This window comes from Cryptomeria japonica, chromosome 7 (genome assembly GCF_030272615.1).
Source record: "Cryptomeria japonica chromosome 7, Sugi_1.0, whole genome shotgun sequence".
Classification (NCBI taxonomy): Eukaryota; Viridiplantae; Streptophyta; class Pinopsida; order Cupressales; family Cupressaceae; genus Cryptomeria; species Cryptomeria japonica.
Genome location: NC_081411.1, coordinates 780,726,578 through 780,736,150, shown reverse-complemented (window position 1 = coordinate 780,736,150; position 9,573 = coordinate 780,726,578). Strand labels below are relative to the sequence as shown.

The 9,573-nt window shown below is 31.7% G+C and overlaps 1 pseudogene; it reads right to left on the bottom strand.

Moving 5' to 3' along the window:
• Window positions 1-534: 534 nt before the first annotated feature.
• LOC131068929 (delta-selinene-like synthase, chloroplastic) lies at window positions 535-4,436 on the bottom strand (annotated as a pseudogene).
• Between the last annotated feature and the right edge of the window lie 5,137 nt (window positions 4,437-9,573).

Genomic DNA, 9,573 nt, shown 5'->3' with positions numbered 1-9,573 from the left:
TATCCTTTAACCTAGAGAAAAGACAAAATCTTATAATAAACTTAAAGAGTTTAAAAATTTGTTAATAATTCAACTATTAATAAGTCATCACTGAAGGGACATTACACATACATTCCTAAAATACATGGAAACATTATAATATATTGTGCTTTTAAAATTTTGTATTAGATTATATAAAACATACGAGTAAGTTAATTCTTTCTGAGCTAATAGTATTTGATATCTTTCTCTTGTCCATTATAAGGCTAATTTGGTCAATAGATATGGTCCAAAATGTCAAAATATTAGTCACTAAATTTGACACTCATTACAATAAGATAAATAAGATAAATTCAATGAAGAAGTCAACGTATCAATTTTATAGTTACAACAAAAGTATTGCTATTATTGAAAAGAGGTACATCCTACATAGGGTTGCATTTCATATAGAAGTACATCCTCTAACAATATTATATATTTTTATTAGGAATACAACATATAGATCTATATTGTTACAACAAAAACATTGCAATATAGAAAAGAGGTACATCCTTCATAGGTTTACATTTCATATAGAGGTACATCCTCTAACTATTATATATTTTATTGGGAATACAGATGAAATTATCATCACATGCAATCAATAGATTACTTTGTAATTGAATTTTTACTTTTAGATAATAGAAAGTCCGTCTTTCTATATTTTTACTGGATCAATAAGAACTTTGATTACCCTTTGCTTCATTCCTTCATCATGATATGAAAATCCATCTCCTAATACAAAGAAGCATTGTATTCCTCTATTAAGGTTGAAGCTTAACTTTTCCAGTAATTGGTGAATAATATAGTTGATGTGATTTAGTGTCTCTTCTTCTGAGCATTCAGGATGATCCCTCATATAAGAGGAAATGGCTGAGACTGTTTGTCCATGGAGTTTACCATCCTTCATCAAAATTAAAAAATATGTTACTATTCAACGTATTATATTATTATTTCAATCTAGAATTAAAAGGGAAAGACAAAAACCTGATAATCATGAGCATCATCATTTAAGCGTGTACACAACCACATGATCTTGCAGAATCTACATTGATTATTGAATATCTTCTCAATAGTGTTGTTGGCTAAATCGGGGGCTGCCAAGAGAAAAGGATGCAATGACAATGGTCCCACCGCAGCAGTTGTGGCTGCAATCTGTATGTATTCATCATAGGTTGGAATGTATTTGCTAGCATTCCACCGTGTTTGTTGTATAGTAGCTTCAACATAATCTGCCTACTATCACAATATACTTGAAATATTAAATCCATTTCCTAATTTTTTTTCATAATCGATGTTTCCAATTTGATATTGACAAAAATCACAATAAGTTTATTTATAAATTTTTAAAATAAATTTTTAAAATATTTTTAAATTAAAATGAAAATTTATGTATTTATATATTTATATATATATAAAATATATAAAAATTAAAAAGTGTAAGTTTATATATATATCTATATATAAAAAAATTTAATATCTCTTAAATAAATAAAATAGTTTGAGACTCATATTATTCAATATTAACATGTACAATACATAATATTCATGCTAAAACAAATATTAATTTTTAAATAGATATAATTTTATTTAGTATACAACATAAACATGAACTAATCTAAATGAAAAAATGTTATGGATCTATCAAAACATTAATATAAGGGATTAGAAAGTAAACTTAAAGAGATGTAACCTTTACAATAGTAAGGGACACACATCTCATGTCATGACTATGAAAAATATCACATAAGCATATATTTATTTTATAAATCCAAAGATGTGTCCAAATTTTAAAATATATATTAATATCTATGAATGAAACAATAAAAAAGGGAAATATAAATATATTGTATTTATTACACCTTTTAAGATTAAATAAAAATAAAATAAAAATATCATTCTTTAGTTAATGTAAAATTTTAAAACTATACTTCAAAAATTAAATACAAAACTAGAACAAGTATATTAAAAAAAATAACTATTAAGTTTCAAAAAATTAATTTAAAAAATATATATATAAAAAAATTAATTTAACTTATAAGTTAAAAATAATAATTTTAAAATATCTTAAAAAATGAAAAATAAGAAATAGATATCTATAAAACTAAATAGTTTTAAAATAGCATAAAAATAAATTTAAGTTTGTGTAATCCTATTAATACCATTTCTAGGATATCTTTTATTTATCATTATTTTTATATAATGTATAAATAAAAATAACATTTACACATTTAATTAAATAATATTTTGGAAAGTACACATACCATTTTTGTAACAAATGGCATCATGTCACGTCCTTGCTTTTTATTGGCCTCACTTGTTAGTTCATGTATTGTTTTAAAAACAAATTCTACAATTCTTTTAAAATTGTCTGGAATATTTTGTATGAGAGAAATATCCCAGCCATGAATAATAGCCTTATAAATAAGTTCAACTTGTTCAATTGCTAAGTAGTCATCAAAAAGATCATCCATCAAAGAAATAATTTTTAATGATTTCGCCAAAGCCATTCTGCTACTAGAAAACTCCACTTCATCTATAGCACTGACTGCTAATGAATAATATTCAATTGGGCGTTGTTGAATTGAAATCAAACCAGTGACCCTAGAATTTTCCCACCAACTGCCATAAAGATTAAATAATTAGTTATTAATTTTTATTTTTTACACTTAAATATTACAAATTGTTTGAAAAGTAAACTGCTACAGAAAAACTAAGCTATTCAATTTATTGTTTGATTAAACATCAAACACACAAAGGCACGCATGCACATACACACATCAATTGAAATTATTTGATTATTTCTATAATTTTAATCTATATCATTAAATCTATTTAATTATCATAATTACCTAGAGAATTCCTTCATTTCCATCTTGTAGACAAATTGCAATATATTAAAATCCAGTTTTGCTAATTCCAAAATCTTCTTATCCTTTAATCTGAAGAAGAAACAAAATCCCATGATCAATTTTAAAAAGTTAAAAATATTTAAATAGTTCAACTAATAGAAAATAAATAAATACAATATTCTATAACCTTTACCTTGAATTGTCCAATTCATATATTTCTATGAAATTTCGTGCCTCCCATCTAGAGAAGGTTTGAGGCCATTCATACAAGAGTGCACACTCCACCTATAAAATTGAAATAATATTATCAAAATCAACACCAAAACAAATTCTTGTTCACCAATTTCTATCTAACATCTTTCTTAAATATAATAACTTATTTTTTATAACTTTTTCTTTAAAAATTTATTACCTCTTTCAGAAAACTTTTCTTATATGTATCTTCAAGCTTTTGTAATATTTGCTTAAGATATAGAGAGCTAAACATTTTAGCCTCTTATATTACTTTTTTCCCTGAAAATGCCACACTCAACTCTAAAGAGATTGAGCATACTTGTCATCGCATGTTCCTCCATAATAATGTTCTGATTATTATCATTATTTCCTTCAGAGAAGAAAAACTGCCCATTTTTGTCCTTAAAGTTCTCCAACACATCTTCACACAACACAACAAAAAAATAAATCATTAATTGTAAATGCTTGAAAAAAAAAAAATACAAAATAAATAATCAAAGTTGATAATGAAAGAAAAGGCACTTTAAAAATATATTGAGTTATTTGGTTCGCATAAATCTTAAAGATGGAAATAATGTTAAAATATGTTTTTTGATGGTTATAACTTGGATATGTACCTTAAGGCTGAAAAACCATATTTAAAGTTTGGGAAGTCTGACTCCTAAAGCTGTAGCATTCAAATTCTTTGTAACACTTCCGGATCCTGATCTTATGCCCACACTTCCATCCCAACATCTGCATCTATTATTAACTAAACCTTTTTGTTAATGTTTCCATTAAATGTAATGCTAAACTATTTCTATCACAAACGAGCTGTGTAACCTCGAATTCATTACCAGTATTAAGATATCAATTCTAACATTGAGTAATATGTTACAAGTTCCATCACACCTTATATATTTTGTTAGCACTTGAAATATTAAAGGAGAAATTTAACAAACCGGTAAACATAATCAAGAGCCTCTTTTATCTCAGTCTGAAAATATCGATCTATTCCGAAGCATTGCAATGCATCAACCATCTCAAACCGCTCAATCAGATCACCATCAAATCCAGTCTGCATTTCTTTTAACAAGATTTTCACTTCATTCACCAGTGTTTCCACACTTTCGCGGTATTCAGATCCCTGAAAAATGTACAATCAGCAAGGAAAAAAACATACCAGAAAAATCTACAAAGAAATAGTAATAATATTTAAGAAGTCATTTACCTCGTATGGTGTTTCCAAAGACTGCACAAAATCATTATTCCACTTATTGTGAAATCTTTCTGGTATATAAGAAGAAGAGTGTTCTATCTTCAAACTGGCCATTAATGAGAACGCAAGCTTAATACTAGTTCTGAATGGTTTAATAGTTGGCCATGAGCTTAGAATGCTATTTATAGTGCAGAGTGGGAAAGAGTACGTGAAATTTGTATGGCTTACAATGCTTTAGGTATTAGTGGGGAGGACCACATGAATGATTTTGTCTTTGAAAGTCCCTCATCCCTTATCTTCTCCTGTCTGCTCCCCACACAAGTTGCTCCATGACCACGACAAAGGATTGAATTGTCTCCATCAATTATTAAGTATGTTGAACATACCTAAAGTATGTTGAACATATTAAAAATGATAGTATTTCATTCAAGTCATGTAATTTCTGTAGTTCATGATGTAAGTTCTTTTCATTTCTAGTTTTGAAGCATCATCTCAGTATTTTTTAAATAAAATACGTACTTTAGAATGTTGGAACCATGAACTTTATTTTATCACTGTTTTTCAAACACCTATTACATATTGACATATCTATCATCTAAGAATATGTTTGTCATTTTATAAAAAATCTAAAGAAAACTTGCAATTTTAATTATGTATAATCATTTATATTATTAAAAAACCTTGTGAAATATTAATCATAAGAATTTTTCTTTTCATTTATAATTGAAATAAAAACTATATTTAATCATTATTTAAAAAAATATATTACATATTAACAAATTTATAAAACCAAATAATAAAACTCTTTAAAAAAACTTAGATGCGACCATCCATACCTGATCTTGCTTAAAATAAAGCTTATCGTAAATTGTCTCATCCTCCATTTAATCATTCTTTGCAGCTATTTTTAATTCACTAAATAATCTCATTACACAATTCATTTTTCTTTTTTTAGGAGTCAAGGGATATATTCTAAATCATGTGTAAAGAGAAGATATATATTTAAACAATTATAATTCTTTGGAAAATTTGTTGGTGCTTTAGAAAGAACTTGCAATAAATAATTATAACTCAATCTTGTGGTGAATTGGATAGGTATGTTGGATAGGTATGTTGTGATTGTGTAATTGACTTTAAGGTGATAAAGTGTTATGGATATCACAATTTTGGCCACCATGTTAGTGATTGCCCACAAAGGAAGAAGAATGACAAGAAAGGAAAGAAGTAGATGGTAGCTCCAACAAGTGTAGATGAGCTTTCTAATAGAATGAAGGATGAGTTTGCACTCATAGCTTGTATGGTTAGATCAACCTCACAAAGTGTTTGGTCTATAGATGGTGAGACATCATTTTATATGATAGGATTTAGAGAGTACTTGCCCAATTATAAGGAGGAGGACATCAGAATCCTGATTTTTACGGGGAACATGTCCAAACTCAATCTAGTTAAGAAAGAGATTGCTCAATTTTAGAGGGAGACTGGTAAGTTGATTCCCATTCATGATGCATTACATGTGCCAAGCTTATGTATAAACCAAATTTGTGTATTTGTTCTTTAGGATAAAGGCTACAATGTATTCTTTAGAGGGATGCATGTGCTGATCAAGCATAAGGATTGGAAATAACCTATAGAAATTGGAGTTAGGAGAAGTCAGCTTTATAGGTTGTAGTTTGAAACTCCTAAGGCACTCATGAGAAGCAGTAGTCTAAGAGATCAAGGAGACCTGTGGCATAAGAGGATGGGCCATATACATCATGGAGCACTTAAATTGCTTTGCGATATAGTGATAGGTGTTCCAGAGGTGAGAACAAGGCATGATGATGTATGTAAGGGATGTGTATTGGGGAAGTTTGTGAAAGAAACTTTTCCAAGAAGTGACACTAGATCCAAGGGTGATATTGATCTAGTAGATTCAGATATATGTGGACCAATGTTGACAAAGTCTTTTAGAGGATACGAGTACTATGTTATTTTTATTGATAATTTCTCTAGGAAGACTTGGATATATTTCTTTAAGAGCAAGGATGGGGTCTTTAGTCACTTCCAAGAGTTCAAATCTCTTATGGATAATTTCACAGGAAAGAAGATAAAAGCTATTCGGTCAGAGAATGGAGTCAAGTACAAAGGGAAAGAGTTCCATGAGTTTTGTACCATGGAAGGAATCAAGAGAGAGTGGACCATTACTTACAACCCATAGAAAAATGGGGTTGTTGAGATGAAGAATCGATCTATATCAGAGTCAGCAAGGGCTATGCTACATGTCCAGGACATGCCACATTAAACTTATGGGCAGAGGCATCCAGTATGGTAGTACACATACTAAATAGGGTTTCGTATAAGGTATTGGAGAAGATGACACCAGAGGAAGCTTTCACAAGGAAGAAACCAAATGCCATTCACTTCAAGATATTTGGAAGTTTGGCATATTGTCACATTCCAGGGGCTACACGTTCCAAGATAGATCAAACTATGGAGAGGGGGTACATTTTGGGGTATAGTGAAACCTAAAAGGCATATGAGATATTTATTCGAGGGACCAGGATGATTATAGTTAGCCATGATGTCAAATTCATGGAGAACAAGGCATTTAGGAGGAAAAAATATTTTCCAATAGATGATCAGAGTGGGAAGCCAACAAAAGCTCCAAGGATCATTCAACTGAATCGGGGACAACAAAGTGCAAGTACAATTACTAGCACAAGCATAGGCTCAAGTGTTCAGAGTTCAGTGAATATGGAGCAACAAATGTAGAAATTCCAAGAGATGAATCAAGAAGACATGCAAGTTGATGTTTCATCCTCTATGGTTGGCAGCAGGAATTGTGAGGTTCAATAGATACAAAGGGATACTGAGGAGTTTTTGGGAGCTACTATGATGAGTGATAGACAATAGAGACAACCAACTAATCTTAATGACTATATGGCATTAGTTAGTCAATTAGTAGATAGCAAGCCTTCTAGCTATCAATATGTCACACAACAATAGGTGTGGCGAGATGCAATGGTTGAGAAAATTAGCTCAATAGTGCAAAATGATGTATGGGAGCTTGTTCTTAGACCAATAGATAGGATAGTGGTTGGATCATGATGGATCCATAAGATCAAACATGGTGCTCATGGTAGCATCGAGAAATACAAGGCAAGGTTTGTGGACAAGGGGTTATCTTAGAAGGAGGGAATGGACTACAAGGAGACATACACTCCAGTGGCCAAGTATACTTTTATACGAGCTGTGATCTCACTTGCAACATAGATAAGATGGAAGATCCATCAAATGGATGTCAAGATGGCATTTCTTAATTGTGAATTGAAAGAGGAGGTATACATAGAACAACCATAGGGCTTTGTAGCACACAATAGTGAAACCCACATGTGCAGATTGAAGAGACCTTTGGATGGACTCAAGCAGGCCCCTAGAGCGTGGTATGAGTGCCTTGATAGATACTTGCAAGGAATGGGCTTTATGAAGTCTGGGGTGGATGGTAACCTCTACTACTTGGTGGTTGGGGTTGAGTTTTGTTAGGGTTTCAAGCAGATCTGAAGCAAATATGAACTAACAATTATATGCAAATTTAAATACAAAAGATAAAGAAATAAAATAGGACACAGATAACATGGAGATTTAACGTGGTTCACCTAGAATGGGTTATGTCCACCATACACAGTCGTCCAATCTTTCTTATTATCCAACAAAAATAGTACATCAACCTTACAATGCCTTAAGCATCTCAGCCGCTTATAACATGCATTTTTAGTGAAACAAACAAAGTCGACCTTTTTAGGGTTTTATTACAATGTCGATTTTCATCAACGAAAAATGGCGAGGATACATACTCAGTGTACAATACTTTGTTGATCAGTCACCACATTTCAACAATCTCCCACTTGGAGACTGATCAGGCTCCACACCAAACAATCTCCCACTTGGAGACTGATACTACACGACACCACTGTGCATGTAACATCCGCTGGATAAAACACTAGGACTCGACTGGTATAAATTCCACAATTATCAATCAAGAAGACCAACAAAAACTGATGAAGAAATCAGCTTCTCATGTGGAACTGCCTTTGTGAACATATTGGTAGGATTCTCAATTGTGTGAATCTTCTCAAGCTGTAACTGACTCTCCTCCAAAATAGTTCGGATGAAGTGGTACCTGAGCTGAATGTGCTTTGTCCTTGAATGAAAAATAGAGTTCTTCGCAAGATGAATGGCACTCTTCTATTAGTATACAATGGGCTATCTTCTTGTGTCTGACCCAATTCCTCTAGAAAACATTGCAACCAAATCATCTCCTTGCTGGCTTTTGTAGTAGCAACATACTCAACTTCAGTGGTTGAAAGTGCAACAACCTTTTCCAGCCTAGAAATCCAACTGACTGTAGTTCCCCCTATATTAAAAACATACCCTGTAGTACTCCTCCATGAATTAATATCACCCACCAGATTAGAGTCAACAAATCCACTTAGAGCAGCATTAGATCCTTTGAAACATAATGCCTTCATAGTAGTTCCTCTCAAATACCGAAGAATCCATTTCACAGCATTCCAATGTTCCATACCCAGATTACTCATAAACCTGCTCACAACTCCCACTGCATGTGAAATATCTGGCCTTATGCATACCATTGCATACATCAGACTCCCAACAGCTAATGAATACAGGATGTTAGACATTTTATTAACCTCTTCCTGTGCCTTTGGGCACATCTCCTTTGTCAATTTGAAATGACTAGCCAAAGGTGTACTAACTGCTTTTGCATCCTGCATGAACTAAATCTTTTCAACACCTTCTTTATATACTCACTTTGGGACAAATTCAAGGTTCTATTTTTCCTGTCTCGTGTAATCCTCATACCGAGAATTTGTTAGCTGCACCCAAATCCTTCATAGAAAATGACTTGGCTAATTTCTTTTTAAGATCATTTATATGTTGCATGTTAGACCCAACAACAAGCATGTCATCAACATAAAGCAACAGGATAATATAACTACCATTATCAAATCTCTTAAAATATACACAATGATCAGAATGACATCTATGATAACCATGTTCATCCATGAAACTATCAAATTTTAAATACCATTGTCAGGGTGCTTGCTTTAGGCCATACAGACTTTTCTTCAACCTGCACACCAAGTTCTCCTTACCTTTGACCTCATATCCCTATGGTTGCAACATGTAAATTTCCTCCTCCAAATCTCCATGGAGAAAAGTTGTTTTGACATCTAATTGTTCAAGATGTAAATCATCTGCAGCCACAAGACT